The sequence below is a fragment of the Anopheles aquasalis genome, chromosome 2 (genome assembly GCF_943734665.1).
Source record: "Anopheles aquasalis chromosome 2, idAnoAquaMG_Q_19, whole genome shotgun sequence".
In the NCBI taxonomy this organism is placed as follows: Eukaryota; Metazoa; Arthropoda; class Insecta; order Diptera; family Culicidae; genus Anopheles; species Anopheles aquasalis.
Window position 1 is genome coordinate 65,925,647 of NC_064877.1, and position 20,000 is coordinate 65,945,646.

At 49.3% G+C, this 20,000-nt stretch overlaps 1 protein-coding gene across 4 annotated transcripts in view; it reads right to left on the reverse strand.

Annotated features, from left to right (window-relative positions):
• Positions 1-20,000, reverse strand: part of LOC126573273 (GTPase-activating protein CdGAPr) — a 75,055-nt gene that overhangs the window by 13,911 nt on the left and 41,144 nt on the right. Inside the window, exon 1 of one of the 4 annotated variants that reach the window (XM_050233247.1) lies at positions 4,457-4,590. The exons of the other annotated variants lie outside the window; for them this stretch is intronic. The gene's annotated coding sequence lies outside the window, so the exon portion shown is untranslated. Of the gene's footprint in view, positions 1-4,456; positions 4,591-20,000 lie in introns of those variants that run through there. 4 annotated transcript variants of the gene reach the window in all.

The window sequence follows — 20,000 nt, forward strand, 5'->3', positions numbered from 1 at the left end:
CAGCACCTGGGGCATCATCGTCAGCTGTGGCCGGACTGTGTCACGTGAAGATATTGACTGAAAACATTTACTCATTTACGCACACACTTGGGACTGGGTGATTGCAAAAGCGAACGCGAAAACTCTCGCGGAATGCAGTCTGGCCTGGCTCGCTACAAACTAGTAGCTCGATTACTCCCTTCCTCTTCCTCCCTCCCTTTTGCTCTAAACTCTCGGCCCCGCGACCAATTAGTAATTCCGATGTCACGAGGGCACACTGGCGATGGCGAGAGAGAGAGAACTCCAAATGGTTCGACATTGATCAGCATACTCGCCGGGGAACCGTAGCGGGAAGTGCAGGGGCAGACCATGGCCGCAATCGATACGATGCCGATATAATACTGTGATGCGCAATTGGTGAACTCGAGCTCGGTGCTCACCATTACGTGCCTGGGCTGTACAATCATGCGCTGCGTTCGGATCTCTTCCCAAATAGGTTCGTGTGGTCCTCCCCCCTTGTCCAGAAATTGCGCAGCGTTTGTCAGTCAAATCATGCAAATATGCGGTGCGAGGAAGCGGTAGCAGTACCATTCTGGTCGCCAGGCCGTGCCGCGCTAGGTCGCGAAATCGATGCCAAAGGGAAAACAAGAGACCTACTTCCATTTCGATTGTGGCACGCGCGCGCGCTACCTTTGGAGACGGATGAGTTTTTGGGGGCATTGTTTGAGGGAAGCGGGAAGTTTATGTTTTGCTTATCGGCACATCGGCATAGGGACCATCGCTTACTCACTCACTCCTCTATTTGAAATGTGAAATTTTTGGCGAACGGTTATCCGCGTGGTGTACATCTTTCCGGTGGTCGGCGTCGATTGTTTGGTCGATGGTCGTAGCTTGTGCATGAGGATCACGAACTTCTGCTGCAAACAGCCAAGTGTTGTACCAGCTCAATGCCAGCCAATGCGTACGCATTCCTTTCGAGTTCTCAGAACTAATCCAGCAGGATGGATCGGAAATATCAGAAAACTGTGGCTCACGCTGTGATGGTCAATCGAAGTCGGTGTCCATCAACATAGACAACTAGCCGTAGCCGACTCCACATTCTGTATTCTTCATCAATGTGGATCGAATTTCATCAATTGATACCACTAATGGCCCCCGATACACACCTTCCTCACCTACGGCGCATTAGAAGAACCATTCTACTCACTTCTGACCTCTTCCGTCCCTTCTCTTCTTCTCCTCCAATAATTCAATTAACTGGTCCGACAACTGGCCGTTCCGAAAAACAAACGAATGACCACCCGTGCCCGGTAATTGGTGTGGCATTGATTTAGCTAGAGACAGTCCCAAATCACTGTCAGCCCGGTGGAGCGTCCCATGATGACGCTTGCTCTATACAAGTCTTCTCCTCCGCTTATATACTTCAACGATGGGTCTCCCCGTTAGGTTCTCGGCTCCAGCTTGTCTTGAAACTATGACTAAGCCTCTGGGAGAGTGAGAGCCACCCCATACACGTATCGATTTTCCCCCCGTGCCATGTCCTGTTCTGCTGTGTCAATAAGTCGGGGAAAGGACGCCACGTTCCGGGGGGGGGAAAATCCGATTCGCTGGCGCTCGCCATACACCCGAGACTCGCTTGCAACGCTGCCGGAAAGGAAGGTCACCGACGGGGGGCAACCCCAACAACGGTATAAGCCTTACAGCGGAACGCCATCGGTGTGTCATAGACGACGAGGTGACGCTAGGACGCCAGAACTTAGCACCGGCGAGTACTTACGACACTGGGCGCATTGATTTCATTTTCGGTTCACTTCAGAAAAAAACGAACAAACGCAACGAAATCTAGCGCGCATCTTGGCATCACGACCGTGAGGACGGTGCGTTTCGGTGTCATCGGAATGCCGTTGGACAGGTTCTAAATGGGTGAATGGATCGTTCTAAGGCGGGCGCGAACAAAGTTATTCGATTATTAGAGCGCTCGCTCTCGCGTGCTGGTTACGCGATAAGACCTGTCCCCCGTCATCCAGTAGCTTCATCCAGCCGCCCCGTGTTTCATCGTGCTGGAGCGCTACACTCCATAACAACCGTAGCCGGACGTGGTTATAACAGGCAATATAAGCTACTCGAGAGTTAACGAACTGAATTAATGCGCCGAGAGAGATGGGATACGATGGATAATTTGTCGAAATTAACTACGATCACGGCGCACTAGACAAGCGCTGCCGCAAGTGTGTTCTAACTGGTTTGGATGAGGTGTCTACTGCACGGCACTGCGAGACCATTCGCAATATCCAACTCACTGCCAAGAGGCGCACCGACGACGGCCAATAAATCAAGATGTTGGATCACATTTAATTACAAACAGAACGGTGGATTCCTCATACCCGTGACTCATGGCGGCGCGGCACCCAGGGTGTAGTCCCATTATCACAACATAGAACAGAACAAACACGCGCGCACACACGTGCAAGCACCACTCACATTTATTTATCGCGCTTATGAATATGTTAATCGCATTAAAAATGCAAACGCCACGTCCACAAAGCGACCGTTGACCAGCTTACGTCGCCATCGCTGCGCGCGAGAATGTCCGCCTTCCATAACAGCGAAGATCAATTGGTATTGGCTGGGTTCTCGAATTCATCTTCACGCTCGAGGAGTTCGAGGAACTTCATTTTCGAACCCAATAACAAATCAAAATCGGAATCCCCCGTCAGGACCCGCAGCTTCTAAGATTAACTATCTGATACAAGCATTAGTCTGCCCAGGGAGCACAATTAAGGCCGGCGTGTCGGTTTCACCATTGCTGAATCCATCCAAAAGCCGCAGGACCTTCCAAAGTGACTACGTAAATGCTCCCCAACGGAAAGCGAACGGGCGATTTGAATAATGAAAGGACTCCCTCCCGCTGTCCATATCTTCAACGGTGTGGCCTGCCGACGACGACGCCTGCGGCGTTCAAGGATATGAAGAAGCTCGCCCCTCAAAATTGGATCCGATCCATTTGCACAACGCCACGTCGTTCTTTTCCCGACGTATTAAATGAACAAGGGAGTCAACCTGGCTGGCCCGCTGAACGATGCTACTGTTGCGCCCAGCCACAAGATGAAGGTCGGCCAGGAAGATGGGGTTTGCCAGACGATCGACCACCACTGACACGACTTCCCGCTGTGGCGCTCGCACAACAGACGGTCGCTGCTACGCCACTCACTGCTTGGGGCGTTATTTGGGGTTTTACACACCCCTCCCTCTCTCTCTACCAGTGGCCTTGGTACGGCTTGTGACGCCTTGGAGCATGGGTTTCGACGTGAAAAAGGCAATCTCGAGATTTGCACTTCCCCGGATCTCGGCTGCTGCCACCTTGAAGGTCGCGCGCTCCCGGCGCTTTCGTGGAAGGTTTCGCATGACAAACTGTAGTGCGGTCTCTTTGCTCTCTCGCTTTCGCTCTCTCTCTCTACCATCGCACTCGAGGTGCGTCGAAGTGATTTAATGCATATTTAATCGTTCGTTTGTTTACCAACGGAAGGCGTCACCATCCTGGGGGGGTGATTGTGAGGGTGGTGGTGGTGGCCACCCCATCCCTTATTTGGTCCATCACTTTTTTATCATAACGTGCACTGCTCGTGTGCGGTATGGGGTTTGAGCGCTTGTCCTTCAGGGCTGAAGTATGTTTACATTCCCAATAGTAGCCCCGACACGCCATGATTACACAGAGGGATGGGGGAGATGGGGGATGAAGTTGCTTCAGGCTGTGTACCGTCGTACCGTGCGCAAGGGGGTGGCATTTTGAAGGTAACCACACCAGGACATACACACAGTGGCACGTGCCTCAGTCCACGGAGAGACAAAAAAACCGGAAGCAATGCACACAACGAGCGAGTTCACCGGGGACAAGGGATGACTGTGGCGAATCATCCCTCGACCGAAAAAGGGATTCGTTTCAAATGGATTAGATAATAAGAAAGCTCGTTCGCTCGCTCTGACTCACTCGTTACAACCCTCTCAATCATATTAGTCTTCTTAGAAGAGCCTCAAGCAACAGCAAAAACTCGAGGGAATGTAGTTCGTATCTTTGGCTGAAGAAAGGATCCAACCAGACACGAAACTCATACCTCGCGATGCGATTTCTCCGAAATGGGACCACCCGGGAATTCGATTTCGACATTACACGAAAATGTATTCAAATTTATGTTTTCTTTACGTCGACACCAGCCGTGTCAGCATTGTTGAAACTTCTGCTGCTTGTTGTGTTGTCGATAATGCTTGTTAGCAACCAATGAACCCGATGAGAGGAACGCAGCCATTGGGACAGTGGAATTTACAACAACAAAAAGGAGCCCTTTAGCGCTGACAAACGTGCTATAACACGCTTCTTTCACGTTGGTCCTTTGCTGAAGGAGGCTGGTGCAGTAGAAGTGCCCGCCGCCACTTATTGAATTGAGCATCGGCCACTTTGGAATAAATCTTGATTACTCACGCCGTACTCACGCTCCTCGGACATCGGACCGGACCGAAGCTTGGATGCAGCTCTCCTCGAACTTGACCTGAAGGCTGGGCTGAAGGGGATTGTCCCTACTCCTTCCCTTCTTCAAAATGTTTCTCGCAAGACGTCCTCCCCACTTGTCACGCCATTGTGATGAAATACAATCGACACGGCCACTTTCCCACTGGCACTCCCCCCTGACGTGTTGTTTACCTTCCCCCTACGATGGTCATCGATGAAGTTCCCTCCAAGACGACACGTGGGGGCAATGAAAACAAGACGCGCGCACACACCCTTCAGGTTTGGGACGTAACATCACATGTCACCACGGCCCATTGGCCACTGTTGCTGCGTTTCACGTTTTATTGTCGATAGCGATGAGAAATCGAAAAACAGAAAAGAAAACAACTCAAGGGTTGGAACAAGCGGTGGAAGGGTGGCGGTGGCACACCCTAACGCAGACCCTGACATTCGCTGAAGGGGTTCCCGGCCGTCAAGTGGTGAACGCGCTGTTTTATGATCTTTTCACCCGTTTATCATAAACTGCATCGAACGGAACGCGACGTAGCGAGAGGCAGACTTATCGCGCGCATTTTAATGACAAGCCCATCAATCATGTCGCTGCACAATGGTGGTGCGCAGAGATTGATAAGTGGAATTGCCCAAATTTAAGGCACGGGTAGTTACGATAACGGCTATCGCCATGACCAAACGCTCCGGCGTCTAGAAACTTCTGCTGGAGTTTGAATCTGCAAGCGCACTGTCAGCAACCCAATTGACGTCAGTGATATTGAATTGCCGTTAGATCATCGATAGCAGATGATGTAGATAGAATATTGATTTTAGACTCTCCAAATTAATACAGCCTTTGATAGGAAGAGAGCAAAAGACACAAGCCTTCGGTTTGCTGATCAAAGAGGCAGAGAACAAATTTAAGAACAATATGCACAGAGGTGACGCACTAATAGGTGACAAAAAGTTCGAAGACTTCAAGAACTTCACTTATTTATTGTCAAGAGTTGGTAAAAAATAACATAAAACAACAGATTTGCGACTAGCAGCACATCGGCCATTCTTAAGGTTGCCGAAACTAATCCATTAGAAAATTCTTTCAAGAAGGAAAGCAAAAAGGTAAACAAACGAAGCTGCGAGAAAACAGGACCTTCACAGTACCAGAACTAACATGCGCCTCGGAAATGGAGACTATCCAGAAGTGGAGAAGCTATCAGAACAAAGTAAACTCTTCTTAAGCTTTGTAGATGGAAAGAGAGGGTTTGGTGGGATCAAATGAAGATGGAGTGACGGTATCGTTATTCATTCCAATTTTTTAAATACGGAACTGAAAGTTTGGATTTTTTGCTGCTGTTGTTGTTGTAGCGACTGATAAATAAGTAAATATTGCATCACTGAAGATCACAGTTCAGATAATCCCATTTTATCGGCAGGTGCACCAGCATACGTCATGACTCAGCTTCCGGTAGGGGTGCTAGACCACGAAGAACTACCTCCGGACACACGAATCAACATCGACTTCACATCCGGGAAGGAAGGATTGTTACCATCGATTTCATCGACGATTTTCATCTCGTGCCCAGCCCCGGCAGGATGGTGAGCTAGATTGGTGCGGATTAGAGGGTCCCGGTTGGAAATCGAAAGTGCAATAATCGCGCCTTTCAAAGATCGATTCCGACCAACCATTATCATGGCGACCGCAAGCGAGCGAACGAGCGAGAAATCATTATCTTGCCGGTACTTTCCAATAACATCCCTCTCTTCGTCTTTAATCAAGTGACCAAAGGGGTGGTTCGCGAGCAAGGGGCGCGGTAGGTGATATAAAAAGGTAACATGGAAACAATGATGATCAAGCCTCATGTTGTTGGTGCCTTTGCTACGCGCCCGCGAGCTCGGAGGCCAATCGGAGGCCAATTTTTGCCCGAAATCATCGATTTACCGCCATTCATTCCGCGGTCTGGTCGGTCGATCGGTGGCTGGCTGGCTCGTGCACAACTTCACTTCACTTTCACCCGCGCCACTGGCCAGCAGAGAGAAAGAGCACAGGAACCGGGGGGGAGAGGTGGTGCTGGTTCCTCCCGTAAATCCGTTGCATTGTTGAAAGTTAATAAATCTGTAACGCTTTAACTGGCGGAGGGTATTTGTGGCCAAACGAGGCGGTGGTTAAGGTCGTCGCAAATCGTTAGCCGTTGGCCTTCCGGTCGGGGCCATTTCACTTCATTTCGCTTTCGATTGGAACGCTTTTGGGTTGAACTGTCTCGTTCGCGATGGAAGCAACCATTTCCGTCCTTAACAAAAAAAAACAGTCGACAGGACGAACGGTAGAGTAGAGAAAGGGAAAAGAATAATCTAAAATGGCTGACCAAGGGGGATTCTCTGGTGTCTCAGGGAGTGTTCTCATAAACCTACACAACACAAAACACGACAAGGAATCTACAATTTTTCAATCAACCACGATTTGGTCAGCTAAATTCCATCCATCCGTCGCCAGCGAGACAGCATTTTGCCTAAATTGCTTTGAATATTGCTGCGTTCGTCCAGCCAACCAACAGACCAGAGCATTAAGCATTCTTGGCCACATCATTTCCTTCCTCCTCATCCTCCTCCTCTTCCTCTGCGGTGGACATGCCAAACTAAGCCATAACGCGCCAAAAAACCGGACGTGACGCAATTTCGGTGGCGCCATAAGTGATAAACATCATCATGACCGAGAATGCAACACTCGCAGAGGGGGAAAAGGTGGTGGAATGCTATGGGACACCACTCGCTCGGTGGTGACCTAGCCCAAAAATAGGCTCGAAATGAAATGAAATCATCCACGAACAGTTGTGTTGGTGTTGCTGTTGTTGTGCGCCGCAAAATGTCGTGTCCGACGCCGAGACGAGACGGTTGACGCCATTAGACGGTCGTGCCCGTGCAGTGCGCGCATGGAGAATGCAGATTCTTAGCCTAACCATAAGATAAGAGCTTTCCATAGTTCCGCCGTGTGGATCGAAAAAGGAAAGAATGCCAAACACGGCCCGGGGAGCTCTCGCAATGCCCGGACGAACATTCATTTTTATGGCAACAAACCGCCGGGGGGAGGAAATATGGGAGTGGAAGAGGCGAGTGACATTCTACAAGGATGCGCTGCGTCATCCCTCCAGTTATTACATCATCATCATCGTCGTCATCATCATCGGTCTGCGACCGCGAACATTCGCTCTCCGGGAAAAGGGCTGGCGAGCAATATGAAAACGGAAACCAAGGCTAGGCTTTCCACCACACTTCCCTCCCTGCAACGACCGATCAATACTTTGCGCGTCAAAGTTTCCATTTCCAAGTCTAGCGCGACGTCCGTAATGTATTACTCGTTGTGGTGCTGCTGCTGCTGCTGCCAACGCCGCCCTGTTTTATGCGCATTTTCCAGTCCCGTGATCGCCTCCCGTGTCTGGTGGAGACGAGTCTGGTGGCGCGGGGGCGTAAAGATTTTCATCATCACAGCTCATAAAATTGATGATTCTCTGGCAGACAGCGTGAAATCCATCCGAAGCGCACAGGAAAGGCCTTGGAATGGAAGCCAATGGAAGCGCAAAAGGGGGTTTTTGGCGGACACCTTCACCACGATGATGCAGATACTACGCTTTGGAGGGGAGGATATGGAAAATGAAGAATTTTTCCCCCTCGCACACAGATCGTAGATTATTCGCGAGCGAAATTGCCTTTAAAACGGTCAGCGTTGTGTGAGTGTGTGGATGCGCTTTTCCGGAGGGAGATTCTAAATTTACATTCCCAACACCCCCCCGGAGAGCGGAGTACTCATCAGAAACTCTTGTGTTGTTGTTTCAAAAATTTAAAATTATAATTTTCACGAGCATTTCCTTAGCCTAGCATTAGCATTAATCAAGCATTTTTTCCAGCAATCGCAATCGGGCACCCCTTGCTCCGTAGTAAAAAAGGTACGGGACTGTATTTTACGAAAACATATTACCACCCTCCAGAGACCATGGATAGCAGCAAGCACCTTGAGTAAACATACATTACGCACTCGCTTCCAGCGACGTTACGAAACGGGGAATACCATCCCTTGGTGCGCGCGCTCACGCTCGATGCAAATGATGAAATGTATTCTCGCACATTTCACAAACGTCTGTGAAAATAGAAAACATGGCGCATACGCCCATGCCCACTCCGCTGGCACGAGAAAAGCTGTCAAATTAATTACCTTAACACCTGCTTTTTGAGGGGCGAGGTGGCGGCTGAGTCGTGTCAATCGATCGACCAAACAATTGCACTTAAGGGCAGGGCGCGGACAGCGTCGATAGGGAGACAAGAGGGACGGTCCGTGTCGAAGGAATGTTACGCTGACACAAAAACATTCGCTTATTACCTGCAAAGTGGAAGAAAGAGAAAATATTTATAACACACGGGACTGTAATTAGCATCATCGCAGAAAGGTGGGATGCAAATGATGAGTGATCGTTACGTTTAAATCTTATTTAACATCCTGCTAATGAAAAGGTGCACACAGAAAGTTTTAGCAATTTTTCCGATAAAACAGATTAATACATTTCAAATATCCTTTTACAGTCTTCACTAGGTGCAAGCGTTCGATACTTTGTAGGTTAAAATCCACAAAATATTAACTATCGGATGAAAAATTGGATAGTACTTGCTCCACTGAAGAGGAATGCACTAATGGGTCTGCTTTATTCTATTAGAATTCCTCCTAATGCAAGCGATGCAAAGTTTCTAAGCTTCTGCAGCTTTCTGTTGCACCAAAAGGTGTAATGATATTTTCCTTCTGTTAATTATGGTTCTACAAACACACTTTGAGTTTGAGCTTCGTTATCCAGTAACTCTTGCAAATACTCGTCTGAGCATTGTAGAAAATTTAGAACATAGCAGAAATCAAATTGCATATGTCGTATGCTGTTGCACGATATTACTGAATTTACCCTACCTACCGACCATTTTCTGGATGCGAAACTGACATGATCAATGGACGAACTCATCTGCTGCATTTGTGATTGACAGTCAAACGAGAGAAATCGCTATTCAAAATAAAACCGGCCAAAACCTTTGCATTCGCGAGGATTTTTAAATGCCTATAAACAAATCGCAGCTCGGGGGAGCGCGTATGGCCGTGATGGACATCAAGTGTTCCCAAATCCCAGTCCTTAATTCCAGGCGTCTAGACATCCTGCATATAAACAGGTTGCCTGTTTGCACAGGGCGTTGGAGAGAGGGAACTATGTAAATAAGCCAAAATAAGAAGAAAAACACAAAGAAAACTCCACCCAAACAAACCCGCCCAAATCACAATACATCAAATGTGCGCTCCTGTTGTCGCTCCCCGCCCGACTCCCCGGGCGACAGTTAGGAAAGTTGTGCGGCGCTAAATTGAGGATAATTGAAAATTTATGGTTATTCATCTCCTGGTGGGGATGTATTTCACGATTCTGGGGCTTCTTGCACACTCTGGAAAACCTGCAGAGAACCGGCGTGACTTTGTGTTGTCACTGCGGCCACTGAGGAGAAGAAGGCGGCCGCTAAACTAACTTGCACCCTGCGGTTTGACCTTTGCTTATTGTTTCAATAGCTTCATTAGGGCAATCAGAGAGATGATGCAAAGACCGAAGCGAGCACGGACGCAACTGATACTGTCAGTGTGCGCCCCAAGAACGCTTCTGGTGCTCTTGAATGCCTTGATGCTGTGGCTGCGGTTATGGGGCCTCTTTTGCCCGAATGTCCCAAACATTGATGCGTGCTTGGTGTTCGCTCATTCATATGCACGATCTTTCGTTTATTTGCTCTGCACTCCGCTCCCAATCGTGGCGTGTGGTGTGGCGTGGAGCGATGGTTTATTTGCTCAAAACACCATGGCGCCCGCTAATTAGGTTAATTCGTGATGCGAGATCGGTACGGATCTCGGTGCTTCTTTCTGGAATGCTTTCTAGGTTACGAAATCAAGGGAGGTTCAAAATCTTGATTGAGATCGAAAGAGAGAGAGAGAGAAAAGCAATCACTTTCAAGGGTAATTTGGTTAGCGTCTTGACAAGTGGGGCGGTGCAGGCGCCCTCATTCCATTACTTTGTTTAGTCCGACCATCGTCCATTCGACCAGAGAGCGAGCGAGAGAGGTAGAAAGGAACCGTGAAACCACGTTGCTCTAATTTTCTCTGTGACTAAAAGTGGCGTCTTGCGATTACAGAACGACAAATGAACAACCACATAACCATTTGTGAAACACCCGCGGCGCGGCGTGGCCCGTGCTGTTAGGTTTTATGATTTTATGATAATTTGTCTACGATCCGCTTCATAAACCTGCGCGCGTGTAATATGCGATGCGTGAGCTCCATTCTAGCTGCCGCTTCCTCCAGCATGCTAGCTAGCACACCAGTACCGGCAAACGTTACGAAGCATTATGTAGAATATGCTGTTGAATTAGAGTGCTGCCTTAATTTGTGCCTTTCATCGCATCGCAGCATTAGCGCCCACCATATGTACAGACGCCTGACCAGCCTGGCTGGCTGCCACCTTACTCACGGCGCCATTCAACTCATAAAACTTCTATCTGCAAACTCCTCCCGTTTGCTGTTTGCTGTATGCGGTCAGTCGGAGAAGCGAAGAAGGATTTTTGCTTTAATCTTGGTTCGCTTTTGGCGTGCGCGCATCGATGGTATGCATCGGAATCGCGGGTGTTTCGATTTCATCGACCACCAGGCATGGCTCGCAAGATGGTATCATGCTCATTACGCACAGCAACTGGCATGCCGGACGGCCGAGCATGAGCACTTTCAATGTTGGATTATGCGTGCAGGAGGGAAAGTGAAATGGCCGGCCGACCGTCCGTGGTCCGTGGTCGTGTGTCGTGCAATCGCGCATAAATAAAATGGAATGAAGCGCGCACACACACACCAGCGAGCTAATTGCACGCACATGAGGGAATTATGGAATGGATTGAGATTAAAAACAACACCAACAACATGATGTATACACAGACGCTGCGGGAGCATAAAATGGTGAATCGATCGTAACGCAACAATTGCACGAACAAATCACAAGCGATTCAGCGTTGGTTAGCGATCGGATACCATCGGAACGAATGCGTTGTACTAGCGCCAATGTGCACAACAGAAAGCTTTCGAGCCTTAAAAAAATCGACAACATTGTAAACAAATTGGATGCATTCAAGAATTCGTCTAGATCGAGCTTATAGCATCAATATGTACCAAATAAATATCAAAATGATTAAAACGCTCAAGCGAATCTTCTTCGTTCTACTGGAATAGGACCCTAGAGTCATCGATGACACCGTTAAAGTGATCGCTCAAATATCCTTACGTGTAACTTCTTCTACAATGCGGATAACTCGTCATTTCTGAAGAGAATTCAAGTTACAAAGTCGGATGTGAGTAATGATACGATTAAGGCCTGGGACTAAATAGGTCCCAGCATCCTCCTTCAGGCAAGAGAAATTTATGAGTGGGTTATGATCATCCGGCTAAAGTACCTTAGCGCGATTCTCTTCATCATCGGTGCCAACTCTTGCCCTTCACTAAATGATAGTTCTCGCCCCGATTAACGTGCCCAGCACAAACGAAGCCAAACAACTAGCCCCGCGAAACCAAAAATTAGTCACGAACTTCACATTTCACCCTCCGCGATACCGCGAATGTCAATTGAACGGAAGCACGAAATGAACATCCACCAAAACAAACACCTTCTTCTTCTTCTTCTTCTTCTTCTGAGGCAGGAAGTGTTTTTCGATACGTTCGACGCGTTCGTCGTGATTCGATCATAAAGTATCGCGTCGCTATTTAATAATAAAAATCCCAACCCCCCGGACCCTCCACATGACCACCACATTCCCACACCACCGGTTTCGGATGCTGCGACCGGTTGAAGACGTTGGCGCGCGCGCGCTCGCTCGCTCCGTGTCGATTTTAATTGAACTTTCTATTTTCTAGTAATTACGCTTTTCCACTTTGGCAAAAAGACGACGACGACGACGACGACACAACAACAACAACAACAACGACAACAACGACGACGACGACATGGAATCGTCAAACCGTCAAACTTTCGATTGTTTGGCCAAATGCGCACCTAATGCCGATCGAACGGACGATCAATCGATCGATCTATCGAGCCGTTGTGTCCGAGGGGACGGACGGGTGGGGGTTCACATCCTCAACACTCCGGGGACGTGACGTGTGACGTTAGTTTCCTTTCGATCCGCAAGACAGAGCGAGCGCGTCTTCCTAACGCTTCTCAACCAACCGTCCAGACGCTCTCGGTGGATTTCACATCAAGCAGCAGTGACCAGGACCGGCTGGAGGGGTTGGGAGTCTGGGGCAGTGAGCAATTAAACCATAATCATCATCATCATCACCATGATCATCATCATCAGCAGCAACAGCAGGCATCCATCTACGATCACTATCTCTCGCTCGCTGGTGTGTTTGCTTTCTGTTGTTATTGTTGCCAATTGCCGGACCACCACCGGACCCCAGCAGCCGTGATGGTCCGAACCGCGGTCCGGGTGTCCGTCCTGGCGGTCCGGTGTGTGAGTCACAGTTAGCACCGTGAGGAAAGTCGTCGTCTTGTTGGTCGTTGATCCGACTGGATTGGCGACTCTTGGAAATCACAAGCCACCGGACATAAAGCATTTAAAAAGGAAGAAAAGATGGCCACTGTGGCGGACTGAAAGGGTTGGGGGGGGGGGGGGGGGTAGCATTCCCCACATGCACACTCGTGGCGGACCACCACGGATTCACGTTTGTTTGCTTTCGGATTTCGCTCTCAATTGAATTCGCTTTTCCAGCCGCCGATGCGATGGCCACCAATACGGACAACAGTGACCAGTTGATTGCCGTCGGTCGGTCAGCCAACTCTTCGTCGTTGTCGTCGTCGTCGGCGCGCAGCACACATTATGTTGCTCTGTTGGATGCGCTTTCTTGCGCCGTGGCATCATCATCTCCCGGCGGACGCGGTTCGCGATGCTTTCCTTTAGCTTTTTTACACGTTTCGATGAACTCCGCCTTTGATCTGGGAAATCTAGCACCACCATTGCCGCGGGGGAAGGAGGTTAGTAATGCGTCCGGGAGGGAAAACGGCTTTTGGATTTAATCCGCCACCACCGCACCATGGACCAAACACAAAGTGGATGGACAAGTGGACGACGTCTGGGAATGGAAGATGGATGGTAAATTCAAGTTCAACTGGCCGGTCGGACGGTCGGTCGTTTTGGGTCGGGAAAGGGAAAACCAGCAGCGTTCAAGTTCAATGGTAGTGCATTCGAGGGAAAGCGGACTCTCCACTTCAATTTGATGTCATATTATTTTTATGAAAAAAATCACCAGGAGATCGTGTTACTAACACATAAATGCATGTAAGAAAGGGTGCACATGCATGAGAGCATATGATAGCGATAGCTAAAGTAGGCTTATGCAGAGCAGAGTATCTTTGTGTGAACTATGGTATATTTTTTTCGGTTTTTATTCTTTGCAAAATTGGATGCCATTCCGTCACAAAGCAATTTTATCTATTTTATACTCAACATATATTCAGAAATGACCACGTCAGGGAGAAAAACGACCGTATATGAGTGTGAAGATACCAAACCAGTAAATAGTCATCACAGGTTCAATGAAATTAAATGTTTCATGCGTTTTGCACGTTGGCGTCACTGTCACTCATTATTAATATGAATGGCGAGCGTTATTACGCTATGCTGACTGTCATTTTGTTTCCTAAATTAATCAGCTAAACATGGACTACACATACTTCTTACTTGATGTGTTATACATTAGCATAGAAATCGATGTTTGGAAAATCCTTTTTATGAATACTTTCTACTCAGAGCACGTTCCGCCAACTTGCATCGCCGTCTCTTTTGGGTTAAATATCTCTATAACTATGTTAGATTATTATGCATTGTGATGCTACAGAGCTTTTAGAAGCCAATATGCAATCATAAATGCTTCATAGTTTGCTTAAAATTATCAAAAAATTAACTGATCATGTAGAGCTCTGAGCTACTGCCGATGTATGGAAGAAAATATTACAAAGAAGAATTGCCATGAAATGATCGAAACTAAAACCAAGTTCAAAAACAAATCCAACAAGTTCTCTATCCTTTTCAGTCATTTAAAGGTGCCAAGTTCCCTACGAAGAGAAAAGCCCGCGAACTAAATATTGAATTGTTCATACTCATGCGAATCGAATCGGAAACATCGTACTGCTCTGCTGCCGTTCCTCTACATAAAAACCGGAATAATGGAATCGTGCATCGATCACACCCCGAACAGGAGCCGCCGGCACAAATCAATTGCTCCACTGACCGCGGACTCCCGGAGTGTCCGGTGAATCCCCGGCACCTTCTGTGTCGCCCCACCAGCTGCTGGTGTGCCACCGCGTTGGCGAATAGACAGTCACATTTTTTCGCGCTTCTAGTTCGACTTTCACCCTTTCACAGTTCGACCATTTTCCCCAATTGGCACCGTCTTCGCTACCAGCGGACACACTATGCAGCGGACAGAAGCTTCGGCTTCATCTCCGGTCGTTAGAAACGGTGTTCAAGAGAGGTTGGCATAGACCCGGCCGGCCCGGCCCGGCCTACCACGAGGTCAGCAGAGCATGAGCTCGACCAAAGATCCGGTCTTCTTGGTCAAAATGAAACCCCAGAGGTGGGTGCTGCACCAGAAAGGCAGGAAAAGTGGAAAGAAAGGAGAACCGAAACAAATGCTGCAACAACAAAAAACGAAAAAGAAACGAAACGAAACGAAACAAAAACATGCCGCATAATTGCACGAAGATTGATTTTAATTCCAACTCCGGACACGTTTTAGTGGCCAAGACACCGGCGCGGTGTGCGTGCATGTATGAATTACGGCTCCCGGTTGTCCAAGATGAGCAGCAAACGGTAGCACCGCGCGCCGGTGCGTTACATACAGCGCAATTTATGCTGTGGTGCGGTCTCCCTCCGCCAGCGCCACAGCTTCGGTGGATTTGATAGTGAAAGCTGGCTGGCCAGCGCACGCACATCCCTCCCGAGAGTGCGAGTGGAACACAATTGCTGAAGGAGAAATGCGTTGCGCTCGGTGCGTGTCCGACGACGACGACGAGCAGTGCGTATCGAAATGGGAATGGCATGCAGTTCCAATCATGAGTTGACCTGGAAAACGACAACACACGCGACTAGAAGGAATTACATCCGATTCCGACTGGCACATCGCCTCTGCCAAGGAAAACGAAAGCGAACGAGACGCAGTGGACTGCTGCTGCTGCTGCTGCTGCTGTCACTGCTGTTGCTGGCAAGATCCAACCATGATCACCATCTAGCATCAGGCCACCGTGCTGTGACGTGCAACCAAAGGGAAAACGCTCCAAGCCCCAAGAGAAGTGAAAAACCATCGACGGTCCCGGTGGACGGTGCACTCTGGTGTAAATGCGTGGCCACCGTCCATGGCGATCGCATGCATCTCTCGCACGCTACATCCAGCGATGGGACCACATTATGCTCGGAATACGCTGCACCGAGCAGCGCGTAGCCGGACACACGAAGAATGCAATGAATGTGCGATGATGGCTGGCTGGTGCAGCTGCAGCATTCTCTCCTAATGTGACCACCACCGAACCGAACCGGATCGGACGACCAGGCCTCAACAGCAGCGACCACAAAAACCAGATCCAGACTCGCATTGTGTCTCTTGGATGACGGGGTGGCGCGGAGCATGCACCGCGCACTTGCACTCGATTGCATTCGTATGTGTCGCTGGCTGCACCGTGGTGGCCGCGAATGTGCACCACCGACCAGAGAGAGGGCACATCATTAGGTAGCATAAAGCAACGACACTGCGAACGCAAGGAAAGTTTAAAATAAACATCGAGAATGCGAGGCCCACGAGAAGATGTCTGGATCATTGCGAGACTCCCTAGTTGCATTCGATCTCGAGTAGTAGCAGCAGCAGCCGCCATGGGATGCACAATGAGATGCACAAATGAATGAAATCGTTTATGTGAAGGACGGGAAAGGAGGGGTTGCTACTTTTAACGAAAAAGAAGTCGATCCGGGCGACAGTTGAGACGCCATGTCGCCCAAAATCCACACAAAGCTCGCCAGTGCACGCAGCCTGCGAAGCAAATCGAGAACTAAGAGCTGGAACGCACTTCACTGGATACCGCCCCCAAAAACGGCGCAGTCTCATTTGTCAAGTGAAAGAGCGTAACGGAAACAAAGTAATTCCTCCGATTACTCACCGCGCAGCAGGAAAAATCATGCAAAAACATGTTAACAACAAACAAACCACCCGGAGGAGGGGGCGCTCGCCGGAATGTCTCATTTATCAGTCAACCATTAATAGCTCAATCTGTCATCTTTCGCGCCAGCTCGCACGCACGCACGAACGAACGGTCTTGTTAGTCTCGGCGAACATCCTCTGCCACCACAATGACGGGCGGTTGTTGCATCGTGCGCCGCCATTGTGCAAACAAATCTTGCGTCTCCTCCGGATCCGTCAAAAGTTGCGTTGTCGTTCCTTCCGTTCCGTTGTCGCGGTTTGAGATGAATCAGCGCGGATGTTTGTGTGTCTCTGTGTGTGTGCGTTGTGAGCAAACATTTTGAGTATCAAACGATCGGGGGCGAAAAAGCATGTACGAAACCACCTTCGACCACCCCGGGGCCGGCATTTTACTTTTCTGCATTCTTTTCCTTGGATTCAAATCAGAATTGCGATTGAAGAGACCAGCATGTAACCAGCCAGGCAGACAGCTAGCCAGCCATTCCACAATCATGTGCAAAATCAACAAAAAAAAAAACAACAACGAAAACGGCACGAAAACAGTGCGCGCGAGCGCACGAGCGAAAAGCGAGGTTTATTTTCACTTCCGATCCTGGGTAAATATTTACGATCGTTAAATCGACCAAACACATTGCGCGTGCTGCATCCAACGGCAATTCCAGACCTTGGCAGACTGCCAGGAGAGCAGAAGCTGCGTGGATTCGCGATCGCAAATATGCAAAAAGAAAGAAATGTGAAACCGGTGAAGAGATCAACTTCACCTGGAAGCACCGGGGCGGCAGCTGCGATGTTTTTCAACAAATCGCGCGATGGTTAGCGGATAAACAGTCCGAAGCCCTCTCTTCTGCTGCTTAAGTAAGTGACGCAGAACATGAGAAGCCAAAACGGTCGGTTTTTATCGCGACAAAACAATTCACGCGTTGTGGCCATGAGCGAGGACCGATGTTCGCTCATTAATTCAGCGTCCCTTCTTGTCTCAAAAAGGTGCCGCTTCGTTTGCACCCTCAACCATCCTTAGCTTGATCCCAACGAGACAAGCGCCAACTTCAGCGCCTGAGGATGCTGAAGGACCGTCGACGAGTACCTTCGATGAGGTCAAATCGCGAGCTTGGGCGAAGCAGAATTTCCTTCTTCTACTTGCCAACTCTAATTGACCGATCACCTGGCATCCTCTCTTTCTCTTCGTTGTCGTTGGCATGACATTTGGCACACAGGGAGGGCGATAGCGACCCGCTGGCTGGCCTTCGCCTGTTTCTTCGTCCGGCTAGTCACCCAAAAACTTCCGCGTCTCGCCTCTTCCTGTTATCGCGGCCGCGAATCCGGCCGCGACCGATGATACGGACCCTTGCGGCGCGACAATCGCGACAATCTCGCGCAGAGAAGCAACCTTGCACGCGTGGCGGCGACGGCGACGAAGGTGAAGAACCTGTTTTCTGTGACGTCGCTCCCTGTCCGAGTCGATTGGACCCTGTCACCGTGTGGCCGGTCGCTGGCTGTCATGGACGGTCGCTGACGAAGTTGAGGGTCGCGGTCGTGGTGTCGCGTCACACTTTGATGTTCGAACGCTCTCTGCCCCCGGGGGGCAGCTGTTATTGTTTTTTGCGCGTTCGTTTCGCGGCCCGGGACTGGCAATTGATCACCATCGGGGCATCAATCGGCATCGAACGGACCGACCGACGGACCAACCACCAATTATGATGGTCGACTCGTAGTTTCGCACGGCACGAGCGGTTCAACGAACTGCAAACCGTCCACCAGCAAGGAAAGGCCACCATTCAATCCAGTCTGCAAAAGCCTGCAATCAACATGGATCAACGCCAGGGGAACGGGTGCCAACTTGACCAACGCTGGTTCTCCGAAACAGGAAGGAAGAGGCCGCTTCGTTGCGTCTTGGACCATGCAGCGAAAGGCTTTGGAGAGTGATGAGGAACAAGCACACTATTTGTTAAAATTAAAAGGCGCGTGGACCCCCTGAACAATAAAGTCGTTTTACAACGTTTTATGGCGACAAACAGCGCAGCATCGCCTTCAATTAGTCACCGAAACCAAGCAAATTTGGGGAAGCTGGTTGCTCCCACATTAAAACGAGGAGCAAAAGACCTAAAAAAAAGTTGAAACATGCAGTCTGCTCCTACAGGTCATTACGTCAGAAACGAAACTCACGGCAGTTTGGGGGAACTGGTGCGCTGCCAGGGAGACCAACACCTCTCACCTCTGACGCATGCATCGTCATCGTGCACCGTCGCCGTCGATGTCGTCATGTCATCTCGTTTTATGTAAACACTTGTTGGGTCCGGTGACACTCGTTGGTGCCACGGACGGCCCACACACGCCACGGAATGGCCTGAATGTGCCCGGAGGTCACGATCGGACTCTCTCTTTTTTTCTTTTCTCTCGCAATCTTTCCTTTTTGTTATGGCGTCCCGAGCCCGGTTATTAATTAATCCATTACACTTGCGTCTCCATTTACCAGTGGCCAGAGTGGCCAGAGATTAAAATTGAAATATCTTATTGGTCCATGTATCTTCGCTGCGTTCTCACAATAAACGAAATAACATTCCATCCGTTTCCACAAAAAGTTCCGCAAAAAAAAAAGAATCGCTGGCCTCTGGTTTACTAATCACAATCTCTGGGTCCTGGCTGAGGGGCACATCATTTCGTGCACGTTCGTGATGCCCATGCTGTTTCGCGCCACTCGAGAACATATGTACACCGCGAGCGCGCTGGATAACATACTTGGCCAGAGGGGCAGCTGAAGTGTGATCAGAGGGGTCACGAAGCGGCGGATCGTTCAACTTCGAAGCACTTGGACGTCAAGTGTTGTGTGTGAGGCCAACCAGAATGAGGTTCTCTCGCGCCAATGAAGTGTAAAGAGCGATTCTCGAGAGGAGAAGGATGAGGAGGTGTTTTTGTTGCCAAAAAAAAACTGTTATCGCCCACCAGCCCCAACGCCAAGAGGCGCTTGATGGGTCAATACTTTAGCCTTTAAGCACATAAGAGGCGGAGTGAAGAGTGAAGAAGGCGTCGCTGTGTGCGTTTATTATACGCCATTTTAATTTTTCTTTTCTCGTTTAACCGCCTTGGACCGCCGTCGCCTTGACCACCATCAGATCTCGTTGGATGCGTTCGAACCGATCTTAAAGACAGCATAACTCAGCCCAGAGCGACACAGGAAGCAAGTTATCTTCCCGTTGCGCACCACTTTCCTGGCGTAGTACCGGCGCACTCTCTCCCCCTCTG